At 29.1% G+C, this 13,951-nt stretch overlaps 1 protein-coding gene across 3 annotated transcripts in view; it reads left to right on the top strand.

The window, feature by feature from the left end:
• LOC142327363 (uncharacterized) overlaps positions 1 to 13,951 on the top strand; it is a 159,800-nt gene that overhangs the window by 63,540 nt on the left and 82,309 nt on the right. For all 3 annotated transcript variants that reach the window (XM_075370343.1, XM_075370347.1, XM_075370348.1), the window contains one exon: positions 6,946 to 7,091. The gene's annotated coding sequence lies outside the window, so the exon portion shown is untranslated. The remainder of the gene's footprint in view (positions 1 to 6,945; positions 7,092 to 13,951) is intronic.

The following is a 13,951-nucleotide window of genomic DNA, read 5'->3' as shown; positions in this document are numbered from 1 at the left end:
GTGAATACTTGTGAAAAAATCAAATTCTTTAATATTTCACCAGTCAATACAGGACTTACTTCAAATTTAAACTTACTTACAAACTCACTTCATTATGGTAATTGCTTAAACTATTTAAATATTCCATACCAGTATGTAGATTAATGGAAATCTTCTGTAAAGTGTGTTTTTATTTTCTAATTAGTATATAAGAGTGCATGAAACATTGGTTACATTAAAGAAAACAAAACCCTTCATTATTATTTCAATTTGAGAACTTTTTTTTGTAATACAATAAGTTTTTTTTGTCTTCCATACTCTTAATAGAATCTGACCACAAAAATAAAAAGTTACAACCAAACAATCAATCATAGAGAGGGAGATTACAAAAAACTGTGACCATGACCCATAGTATTGACTACCATGAATTTATTGAAAACTTAATGTGAGAGGTTTAGTTCTAACTTTAAAATCATTGAAACTAATAAATGAAATGCACCACCTTAAAATGTAAAAGGATTTGATTGCCAGTGAGGTTCTCTATTGGTTGTTAAGATTTCATTCTACAATCATAAGGCCTCAAAATTTTAGTAGAACTGTATCAGTATTAGCGGAAATACCATCTCATTGAACTGTTTAAGAAAAACAAATAGTACTTTTCAAACTTCATTACTGAATCTATTTTTCTTTCCTTTCTTATTTGCTGATCATGATTAGTAACTGTTGGTATCTGCTAGAATATAATACATTTTTTCAAGTATCTTTATTTCTGCTTTACAGAATTGTCACTAGAACCCAAGAATGAATTTTATGGGCCTCACTTCATATCAGGAAGAATAAATATTGCTGACAGTTTTTTTTTTTTTTGTCTTCAGTCATTTGACTGGTTTGATGCAGCTCTCCAAGATTCCCTATCTAGTGCTAGTCGTTTCATTTCAGTATACATCCTACATCCCTAACAATTTGTTTTACATATTCCAAACATGGCCTGCCTACACAATTTTTTCCTTCTACTTGTCCTTCCAATATTAAAGCGAATATTTCAGGATGCCTTAGTATGTGGCCTATAAGTCTGTCTCTTCTTTTAACTATATTTTTCCAAATGCTTCTTTCTTCATCTATTTGCTGCAATACCTCTTCATTTGTCACTTTATCCACCCATCTGATTTTTAACATTCTCCTATAGCACCATATTTCAAACCCTTCTAATCTTTTCTTCTCAGATACTCCGATCGTCCAAGTTTCACTTACATATAAAGTGACACTCCAAACATATACTTTCAAAAATCTTTTCCTGACATTTAAATTAATTTTTGATGTAAACAAATTATATTTCTTACCGAGGGCTCGTTTCGCTTGTGCTATTCGGCATTTTATATCGTTCCTACTTCGTCCATCTTTAATAATTCTACTTCCCAAATAACAAAATTCTTCTACCTCCATAATCTTTTCTCCTCCTATTTTCACATTCAGTGGTCCTTCTTTGTTATTTCTACTACATTTCATTACTTTTGTTTTGTTCTTGTTTATTTTCATGCGATAGTTCTTGCGTAGGACTTCATCTATACTGTTCATTGTTTCTTCTAAATCCTTTTTTCTCTCGGCTAGAATTACTATATCATCAGCAAATCGTAGCATCTTTATCTTTTCATCTTGTACTGTTACTCCGAATCTAAATTGTTCTTTAACATCATTAACCGGTAGTTCCATGTAAAGATTAAAAAGTAACGGAGATAGGGAACATCCTTTTCGGACTCCCTTTCTTATTACGGCTTCTTTCTTATGTTCTTCAATTATTACTGTTACTGTTTGGTTCCTGTACATGTTAGCAATTGTTCTTCTATCTCTGTATTTGAACCCTAATTTTTTTTAAATGCTGAACATTTTATTCCAGTCTACGTTATCGAATGCCTTTTCTAGGTCTATAAACGCCAAGTATGTTGGTTTGTTTTTCTTTAATCTTCCTTCTACTATTAATCTGAGGCCTAAAATTGCTTCCCTTGTCCCTATACTTTTCCTGAAACCAAATTGGTCTTCTAACACTTCTTCCACTCTCCTCTCAATTCTTTTGTATAGAATTCTAGTTAAGATTTTTGATGCATGACTAGTTAAACTAATTGTTCTGTATTCTTCACATTTATCTGCCCCTGCTTTCTTTGGTATCATGACTATAACACTTTTTTTGAAGTCTGATGGAAATTCCCCTTTTTCATAAATATTGTACACCAGTTTGTATAATCTATCAATCGCTTCCTCACCTGCACTGCGCAGTAATTCTACAGGTATTCCGTCTATTCCAGGAGCCTTTCTGCCATTTAAATCTTTTAATGCTCTCTTAAATTCAGATCTCAGTATTGATTCTCCCATTTCCTCCTTCTCAACTTCCTCTTCTTCCTCTATAACACCATTTTCTAATTCATTTCCTCCGTATAACTCTTCAATATATTCCACCCATCTATCGACTTTACCTTTTGTATTATATATTGGTGTACCATCTTTGTACAATTAAATACAACAATTAAATTTAAACAATTAAATTTTAATTTATGTACCCCAAAATTTTCCTTAACTTTCCTGTATGCTCCGTCTATTTTACCAATGTTCATTTCTCTTTCCACTTCTGAACACTTTTCTTTAATCCTCTCTTCTTTTGCCAGTTTGCACTTCCTGTTTATAGCATTTCTTAATTGCCAATAGTTCCTTTTACTTTCTTCATCACTAGCATTCTTATATTTTCTTCGTTCATCCATCAGCTGCAATATATCGTGTGAAACCCAAGGTTTTCTACCAGTTCTCTTTATTCCGTCTAAGTTTGCTTCTGCTGATTTAAGAATTTCCTTTTTAACATTCTCCCATTCTTCTTCTACATTTTCTACCTTATCTTTTTTACTCAGACCTCTTGCGATGTCCTCCTCAAAAATCTTCTTTTCCTCCTTTTCCTCAAGCTTCTCTAAATTCCACCGATTCATCTGACACCTTTTCTTCAGGTTTTTAAACCCCAATCTACATTTCATTATCAGCAAATTATGGTCGCTATCAATGTCTGCTCCAGGGTAAGTTTTGCAGTCAACAAGTTGATTTCTAAATCTTTGCTTAACCATGATATAATCTATCTGATACCTTGCAGTATCTCCTGGCTTTTTCCAAGTGTATATTCTTCTATTATGATTTTTCAATTGGGTGTTGACAATTACTAAATTATACTTCGTGCAAAACTCTATAAGTCGGCTCCCTCTTTCATTCCTTTTGCCCAGCCCGTATTCACCCACTATATTTCCTTCCTTGCCTTTTCCAATGCTTGCATTCCAATCTCCAACTATTATTAAATTTTCATCTCCTTATACTTGTTTAATTGCTTCATCAATCTCTTCGTATACATACTCTACCTCATCATCATCATGGGCGCTTGTAGGCGTATAGACGTTAACAATCGTTGTCGGTTTAGGTTTTGATTTTATCCTTATTACAATGATTCTATCGCTATGCGTTTTGAAATACTCTACTCTCTTCCCTATCTTCTTGTTCATTATGAAACCTACTCCTGCCTGCCCATTATTTGAAGCTGAGTTAATTATTCTAAAATCACCTGACCAAAAATCGCCTTCCTCTTCCCACCGAACCTCACTAATTCCTACTACATCCACATTTATCCTATCCATTTCCCTTTTTAAATTTTCTAGCCTACCAACCTTTTTTAAACGTCTAACATTCCACGCTCCGAATCGTAGAATGTTATTTTTTAATTTTCTGGTGACCCCTTCCTTAGTAGTCCCCACCCGGAGATCCGAATGGGGGACTAGTTTACCTCCAGAATATTTTACCAAGGAAGGCGCCTCCATCATTGCTATATGAAAATGCAGAGCCACATTTTCTTGGAAAAAAAGCAGCTGTAGTTTTCCATTGCTTTCAGCTGCACGGTACTCAGAGGACTGAGTGATGTTGATATGGCCGTTTAAGTCATTCTGACTCACGCCCGTAACAACTACTGAAAGAGTTGCTGCCCTCTTTCAGGAATCATTCCTTAGTCTGGCTCTCAACAGATACCTCTTCGATATGGTTGCACCTTCGGTCCAGCTACTCTGTATCCCTGAGCACTCAAGCCCCCTCACCAACGGCAAGGTCTCATGTTTCATAGAGGAGGGCTATGACAGTAGGAAATGAAATTGGCAGAAAATTTTTAGAATGTGTAATTTTAATGGGTGGAAGTGATTCCATCTATAAACAACATAAAACAATTTACAATTCTAATGGGTGGAACAAGGAATTTCACACTTGTTTGGCTTCCAGGTTTGTATGTATTGCTTTAAAATGAAGAATTTGTTATTAAATTTGCTGTATTCATTATGCATTATTTAAAGGGTTAAAATTTCTGAATGGTAGAATCAGTACTTCTTTAATGTAAAGGTTATAGGGGTGAATTCCATTAATTTTCATATGTAAATTAGTTCCTGGAGGTCCCCTTTTTTTAGAATTGAGCTAATTCAAGAATTATGGTGATGAATCCAATTCATCCTTGTTTGTTCAAATTTGTAATTTTGTAATAAATAACTTTCTAACTTGTTGATTCATGAATTACAGTATTTCATCCCATTCTACACTCTAGCAGAAAAATAAATAATATTAGGCAAATATCACTCTACAGTAATGCCGCTGATGCCATAGGTGATATCATAGTTCCAAGGGAACTATGCACATATACATTAATGCCATAGGTTCTGAGGGAAGATCTTTTTTTTTATTGTTATAAGTCATAAGATGAAAATTAAATTCCATTCAAAAACAATTTATAAAAATTATTAATATGAATACATGTGTGATAAAAGAGGCAAATGTAATTATTAATTGACATATAAACAGTTTTTTTCTTATACTTCATCTTTGTGTTTTAGATTTTAAGTAAAATTTTTGTAAACAGCTTTATAAATTAGTCAATCTAGTTTTCTGGTTTATTTTAATAACCCGTATTTTTATATGGAACAAGTTGATTTATTTAAAATTTTTCCACTACTTTCATTTTTATTTATTTCTTTTTTTACTTTTAAGAATTATTGAATTAATTTTATACATAAAGATTTTTGAGAAAAGAGAAATCTTTGAATTGTTAAGTTGAAATGACACCTAGTAATGGCAGATTTTTAATATTAATCATATCTCAAAGCATGCCATTTAGTTGCTAAAAATTTGTGATGGGATGAACAACATGCCATTACGAGAAATATAAAATTGTTCTATAGAAACAATGACTATATGAAAATTGTGTAGTCTGAATTTTGGTTCATTTTCAATTTGTCAACAGTATCTAGTTTGCCAGCTTACACCATTAGGAAAGAACTTGATCAATTTAAAACAGTGGGCTCAGCACTTGAAAAGGAATAGAAGCTTAAAAAATTTTTGAAACCAGGGAAGCTTTCACTTAAGAGTATAACATTCTGCCAGATGACTTTCCACATTAGTTTGTCTTACCACACTTTTTATAGAATATTTTTTTTTTAGGATTTAGATTAAAGAATTCCCAAATTCTCTACATTCCACTTACTCAAATTGTATTTTTTCTATTTTTATTGTTATTGTAGTTATTACTAATCATTTTAACCCCTCAAAACTAAAAAAAACATTAACTACATACTATGTAGCTGCATATACATTCAAGCCTTTCTCAGTACCGAATGAATAGATTTTAATTTTTTTTTTATTTTGTAAAGGATACTTGTTACTGCATAGTTAGTATCCAGGTAACTTAAGTGAAAGATTTTTTAAACAAAAAGTTACATTGAGTAAATAGATAATTTGAAAATTTTTTTTGTCATTACTGCTTAGTTTTTCTTTTTGTACCATAACATTACTTTAGAGCTAATATTAAGCGATGATGATAGTATATTATATAGACTGATGTCATGGTGATTTTCACAAGTATTTTCTTGTGAAAATTCAAGAAAATTAATGGAACAAGTTAAAGAAAAAATAATCCTTATTTCTGCGTTTCACAAAATTACCTCATATTCTGTAACAGTCTCTTTACATTGTTTCTCTGCATTTGTTTTCTTATTTTTACAAAGACAGAGTAAAAAACAAATATATATTCCCTCATTCCAAAGAGTTTTAGCATTAGCACTCTACTTCATCCCACTACGTTCCTTAATATCTCATAAAAAAATAGATCCATTTAATAAGATTCAGCTGAACAAATGTACATCTCACAATGAACAAAACTTAATCAATTTCATTATAACAAGATATCATGTTAGCAATCTTAACAGTTATGGTTACAATTAGGTGTGGTTTTTTTGTTGTTTATTTCAGGGTATAATAATGTACCATTAATGTAGGTTATAGTATACAAGTTATACCTGAAACTGACTCTATAAGGGTAAATTAACTGAAGATCGATCTAGTATTTATAAGTCAAAAAAACTTATACATTTAACATTAAACAATTCTAAAAGTCTCTTCTTAATTAACACAGAAGGTGAATTAACATTCACAATTATAATCGGGTTACAACAAGATTATTCTACTGCCCAATATTATATCATAGAAAAATTTAGTTCTCTTCAGCTATCTTTTAAATATATATATATATATTTTCTTATTATGTATAAATATTATTTCATGTTTAAACAAATGATTTTTTTTTTATCAATAAAAAAACAATAATAAATGTATCCTGTTTTTGTAGGATAAAAAACTTGTTTTATTAACAAACTTTGGGTCCTCTGTAGTAAAGTTATGAAAGTTTAAAGGAAAGTTAAATCTGAAAAGGAACAAAATCTTCTGTCAAGAGGATTCCTGAGAGTTAAGCAGTAAAGTTTAGTTAGGAATAAGACTATACTGCAGTAGGCATTAAAATAAAATTCATGTTTAGAATGTCAATTCTAACTTAGATCTTTAGAACTTTCCAGTTCAAATTAGTATGAGTGTTTTTTCTCTTCAGTAAACGTATTTTCATTTTTCTTTTTTCATTTTTAGATGATATTAAGTTTATAATAAATGGAGAAGAGAAGTCTATTATATCATCAATTGGCAGCAAAAAGCTATGTTCTGCAGTTGGATTAAATGACTTATGTGACAAGCTTTGGGACTCTGAATCAAAAATTGCACCATTTGATCAAGATGTAAGATATAATTATTAATGGTGTATAATCAGTCAAGCTCTTAATTAGTATTAGCAGATAATTTATCTCAAAACTGGTTGAATGAATTTTACTAAAGAACAAATTTTTAGATCGGTAGATTTCATTCTTTTACATTGCAAAATTTATTAAGTCTAATCTGATGGATTAGAAAACAAGCGGCTCTTTTACTTTTTAGAACCAAGCTGCTTGAAGTAACATGCTGATTATTACTGTTTTATCTAGTTACATTGCATAGTTACTCTGTAGTAAGTATAGCAATATATTTCCATTTATTTATGATTAACAAAAAATTTATTTTGAAGCAAAACTTCACTAACTCAAGAAGTCCAAGGATACAAGAGACTTAAGTATACCTATGAAGTACCTAAAAATAAAACTTAAGGATCTAAGTAAAGAATCCTATTCTATCCTTCCTTTATCCACTGTATCCATATATTTTATATTCACCCTATGTTCCTTTTTAAGTTTACTCCTTCTACGTACATACTATCATACTTTCAAATTTGGAACCCAAAATTTAATGTTTACAATTTACATTAATTTTTTTTACGACTTGTTTATCTATTAATACTTATCCCTATATATTATCCAGAGTGATTCAGGAGTAAAGGTAAATAATTTGGAAATTGATTTTAGAGCTTGAAATAAGGAAAAAGGTTCATACAAACTTATGTTCCAGAACACTTTATCAGGTTAAGGCTAGAGAAGAATTTTGCTTGAATTTCAGATCCCTCACTGAAATGAGGTCATACTGAAATTTGCAAATTTGGATAAGGGAATACTGAAATTTGGGTAAGGGATAAACTTGATGGTGTCTTATGTTTTTTGACCTGAAAAACCAAATCAAATGATGTATCTTCCGTAGTTTTCATTATATTTAACATCAAACAGAAAAATTCTGTGACAAAAAAAAACAATTTCTTTAGGTTTGAAGTACAATAACTTTATTAAATAACTGATGAAGCATAATTTCACAATCATGGGTAGACACAACAAACCTTCATGAGGGATTGAAAACACCAGTATCCAAGGGCTCACTATTAATAATTGTTCATGCTGCCTTTGGTGTTCATTCAAACAATTTTCATCTGTTTTTTTAAAAATCATTTTTTTTTATTTCATCATCTCATAAAGATTATGAAATTGTGATGGAGAATTAAGCAGAATGCCCCTTACACATCTAAATAAAAGCTAGCCTGGTTCAGGTGGTATCATATGCACAATAACCTTCTAAATTTTATGTTTTTATTTTTACAGGTTATGTTTAAAATTGTTAATTTTTTTTATAGATTCTGCTACGAGTGTAATTTATAGACAAGTAGGTATCATAAATGTATTAGTGTTCTGGTCAATGGGATAAGGTTAACCTTGATGATTTTTAGAGAACTATTTTTTAGTTAATTTATTTTGTGTTATTTTTATTGAACTTATTGCCCTGAATAGATTGAAATGTTACCAATTAAAATATGTAACATAAAAAATTATACTTACGTATATTGCATGCCCCTCCTACCATATTCCTACATCATGTTTACATAATTTCCTCACAGGATGTGTGCCATGAATTCACCATCCCTAGTTTAGTGATATAGAAAGGGGTATTTTCAGTTTTTATAGGTTACAATACTTTCAGTTTTTATAGGTTACAATACTTTCAGTTTTTATAGGTTACATACTGGAAAAAAAATCAAGTTTATAATTTATATATATATTTTTTTTGGGTTACATTTATTTAAGAATATAAACAATTAATATACTTAATAGTATACCTAATTTTAATTGTCATTAATAGTTTTTTAAGTTGGTTAAAATAGAGTGTGTGGTAATCTAAGAAAAACGATCATGTGGTAATAATATCATTTTTAGAATTACTTGAGCGTATAATTTTTTCAGCCATTGCTTTTTAAATGTTATCTTTTTAAAATTATCATGGTGTTTTTTTGTAAAAACAGTAAGTTTTGGTTGGTAATGTAATATTTTGTATTTTGCTCAGAAAGCGGAAAAGTTTGTAGTTATCGTAGTAACATTTGTTTAAGTATAATGTAATATTATTGTGATGATTTTAATGTTAAACTATCTTTAAATTCTACTTATATATTATATTTTACTTACTTTTTAGGATTACATGTGTATATACATATATATATAAATAATTTTTTTTTAAATATAATTCTCTTCTATTGCAAAGGAAAATATTTTAGGAGAAAGAATGTAAATTTTATTTTAATTTTGTATTTCATTAATATTATTTTATTGATAGTTGTAATTAATTTGTTATTTATATCTGTATTATTGTATAGAATTTAAATGTTATTTAACTTTTTGTTTTATTATTATTAAAAACATTTTATTTTAGTTCCTTGTATTTAGTACATTTTATTGTATAATTTTGTTTTATCAGTAAAATTTTATTTTGTTATATAAATACTTAAATATTGTTATATTATTATTATTATTCAATATTATTTATTCGTAATAATGTTATTGTTTTGTGTTGCTGTCAATGAAATACAAGTAATTTCAGTTGAAGTTAATTTTTTTTACATTGCAGATCTTAACTTGAAAGTTATCAGTCATCAACTGTTAATAAGAACATAAAATTAAAAAAAATGTTCAGTGGTCCTATATAATACATTAATCGGCCACCATTTTATAGATCCACCTTTCTATAAAATAATTTTTTTTAAATTACGAATAATGTTTCATTTTTTTATATGTAGTATACTGCATTTTAGCAAAATGCAGTATACTTTTCATTGAAGAACTGAATGATTATAATAGATATGGTTTGGGAACTGATTTAATGAAGTGAGTGCAACCATTCTTAGATACCAGTTAATGTTGCAATATGGTATATTTTATTTGTAGCATTTGGTAACATTAATTTTTTCAATACTATATTTTTATGAAGTGCAATAGATAACACATAGTAAGCTATTAGTATGTAGACTACTTTTTTTTATGTTAGAAATTGAAAATTCACAATTTAACTAATTCTTTTGAAAGTTTTCAATTTTATTAGTCGTTTTTTTCATGAAAAGTGAATAATTCTCATTATTCCCAGCCTAATCATCACTTACTTATGAACTAATAATAATAATTACTTATTTATCTTTAGTCTGATGCAACCTTTAATAAAATTTAATTTTAATTATTTGTACTATCTATATAATTCATAAACGTAAATAAATGAATACAATTGCCCACTAGTTTTATTTACACATAGTGCTTGTTGATTACATTAAAGATATTGGTGACCTGATTTTCTTCACCATATGTAAATTTGATGTTAAATTTAGTATATTCATATGAGAAATAATTAGTATATTTTAAAATCAATAGTGAAATCTAATAATCACATGCAAAAATTATTCTGTTCATGTTATTAAGTGACAAAGTTTTAAAATAAGTTTGTTCTTCAATACGCTAAATGTATAGCTGATATGTATACGTGACATCAGTTTTTAAAAGTTTAAATCCTGTCTTACATCAGCAAAAATATCCCAATGAAATTTTTTCTTTGTGTTTTATAAATTTTAATAAAATTAGATTTTTTTAAAAATTGAATCATATTTCTTCACAGTTAGCTATATGAAAATGTAAAAGTTATTATCATTAAAATTTGTAATGTTTTTCAGTCACTTTGCATGTAATTAACATTGGTGTATTTTCACAATGCATATTCAATAACATAAGTATTAAATTTTTTTATTTTTTACAAAATTTGGTAAAATAGATTATACAGGTTGGTACTATTATAATCCAAGCTCTAAATTTCTGTTAGTCTGCTCTCTTTTGCCTTATTATTAAATATAAAGCCATAAATTAATGTTAAAATTTATCATTATAAAATATGACATTATTTCTGTTGATCGTTTTATTTGATTAATTTTGTGACATTATTATTTTTAGTATTTTTCTATTTAAGAGTACTAACTAGTTAGGATTCTATCAAACTTAAAACAAAATAATAATTTTTTCTGATAAAATGAGTAATTTAATGATAATAATGTTTGTTAGACCTAAAACAATTTGTACTGACTTATGGAATATTTATTACTAAAGAGATCCTTGAAGAAGGTTTGGGTGGGATCTGTTAAATTACTAATTGAATACAAGAAAGGTATCCTGGTGTCCTTGAGTACACAACTTAAATTATGATAATTTAGTTTGTCAGTTCTTTTGTTTTAACTCAAATGAGCAGAATTGTAACTCATTTCACTTCATATTTTATTTTATTGTTTTTTCCTTTTACATTGAAAAATTTCTTCATTACATCAAGGTACACTAGGCTGTATTTGTCTGGTTCTATTTTATAATCTGGTTACTGATGAATTAACATCATTATGCTAGCGCTGTACCAAGTATAGTTCTTGGCAGATATATATATATATATATACATTATTATTACTTTTTTAAAAATAATTATGAGATTGTTCGATAAGTCCTTAGAAAAAGATAGAAAAAAATTATTTTGTGTAAATTTTTCTGTATTTTTCAACATAATCTACCTTTAACTCTATGTACTTTTCCAAACGTTTCTCCAACTTATTTAAGCCGTCCAAGAAGTAGGATTTCAGAAGGTCCTCAAAATAAGCATCTTTTTGGGCGATGACCTCCTCGTTTTACATGAACTGTTGCCCGCCAAGTGATTTTTTTCAATTTTGTAAATAAAAAACAATCACTAGGGGCCAAATCCGATGAGTACAGTGAATTTGTTATAATTCAAACTTTAGTTCCTTTATTCTGGCCATCGAAATTGCACGGGTGTACACCTGTGCATTGTCTTGATGGAAGAGGATGTTTTTTCTTGATTTCTTTGCTCAACCGGTGCGATAATGACACTTAATACTTTCCAGTTATTGTTTGTCCTTTTTCCAAGTAATCAGTGTAGATACCGTATGCATCCCACAAAACCGTGGCCATCACCTTGCTAGCCAATTTCACCCTCTTTGGAGCCTGTTCCCCTTCAAAAACCCACTGTTTTGACTGTTCCTTTGTGTGTAAAGTATAATAGTGTATTAATGTAGCGTCCACAGTTATGTATCGATGCAGAAACTCATCAGGGTTGCAACGGAAAAGCACCAAAACATCCTCAGAGTCGACCACACGATTACATTTATTCTCCACAGAACAAATGCGGCACCCATCTTGCCAAAATTTTTTTCACCGAATTTTTTGTGCAAAATTGAAAACACCTTGTGATATGCCTGTGGCCTCAAATATTTTGCAGATTTGATTCATCTATTTGCACTATTTGATTCATCGATCTCTCAAAACCACATCATAAATTTTGTCAATCATTTCAGGGGTGGTCATTTTCACTGGACGTCCTAAACAATGTTCATCTTTTGTGGATATATGGCCACGTTTAAACTCATTTGCCCAATTGTGTAAATGGTTGCAAACACAGGAGCAGATGTGCCACGAACTTCATCCAACTCAGCTTTGATCTCTTTCGGTGTTAAGCCTTTTAAATATAAGTGTTTAATCATCATTCAAAACTTTTTTTTTCCATTTTTCTAAATAAACAATAGTTTGTTGCTTCAATCAACTATGACTTTGAAACCATGTGATGAAGATAAAGCTGAAACTTTAACTGCACTCTAGCGACAAATGACGCTTACTAAAAGCAAACCATTTTCGATAGTACGAGCGCCATCTCTTGGATTTTCTTAGGACTTAATGAACAACTCTCGTATTAGTGCATAAGAAAGCATTTTAAAATTTCAAATGACTTATGATAAATTGGATTTTATTCATTTTTATTATTTTATAAATTTGTGAAGTAATACAGATAATGATTAACCAAAAAAAGTGGAAATTAAGGTGATGAAGTCAGTTTTCTGGATAATTGATCAGCTTTTTACCAATCTTCATCAACCAGTTTATTAAATGATTTTTTTTAAAAATTGTATCATCTTCCTAATTAGTTCACCATGAATGTATAGAATTGTTTTTTATATTAATACATTACCAATATTCCTGAACCAAACGTGAGCCTCTAGAACCTTTACTTAATTTTCCCAAAATATTTCATTAGGAACACTTAATGCAGCCCATTTACATTTACACCCATCACAAATTCAAAGTTAACCATAAAAATACAATCTATATACATACTAAAGACTCATCAATAACTTATTGTTCTCTTCCAAGATCATTAATGCAGTGATACATTGTAGGCTGGAAACCAATTGAGATTTACATTGCCTGAAGCATCATAATGGAGAAATATGTTATGTCACCTTTCCCTTTTAAAGGGAATTTAAAGTTATTCTTTGTTTTTGGATACATGATTCTCTAGTGACCTCCATAAAAAGGTTTAACTAATAGTATAAAAAAAAAATTTCCAGGAGAGTGAAAATAAATCTCAGCATTGAAATTTATATTTATATTCTGCTAATTTTCCATGCCATTCTTTGAAGACTGAATTTTTAAAATGAAATAATTGTAATCATAAATTTAATGAATTATTCTAAAAAAAGTGATTGTTCTGATTATATAAATTAAATTATTAATACATACAAATGAAGTTATTATTTATTAATTTTTCTTAAAATATAATGAAATTTTATAGTTTAGAAAAACATTACAGAATCATTAAATTTAGTTGACTTAGGAGGATGGGCTGAATAATCTCTGACCTGAAAAAGAAAAAAACAGGTTTTTGTTTTTTTTTTGCTTTTATTTTTTCAATATAATCTCCACAAAGACTAATATACTTCTCATAATAGTGCTGTAATGAGTTATACCACCAACTTTATAATGAGATTCATCTAGTTTTCAAAATATACATTTACACTATCAGTGACTCATTACTCTCAAATCATCCACTA

Source organism: Lycorma delicatula, chromosome 7 (genome assembly GCF_047948215.1).
Source record: "Lycorma delicatula isolate Av1 chromosome 7, ASM4794821v1, whole genome shotgun sequence".
Taxonomy (NCBI): Eukaryota; Metazoa; Arthropoda; class Insecta; order Hemiptera; family Fulgoridae; genus Lycorma; species Lycorma delicatula.
This window is presented reverse-complemented; position numbering and strand designations above follow the sequence as displayed.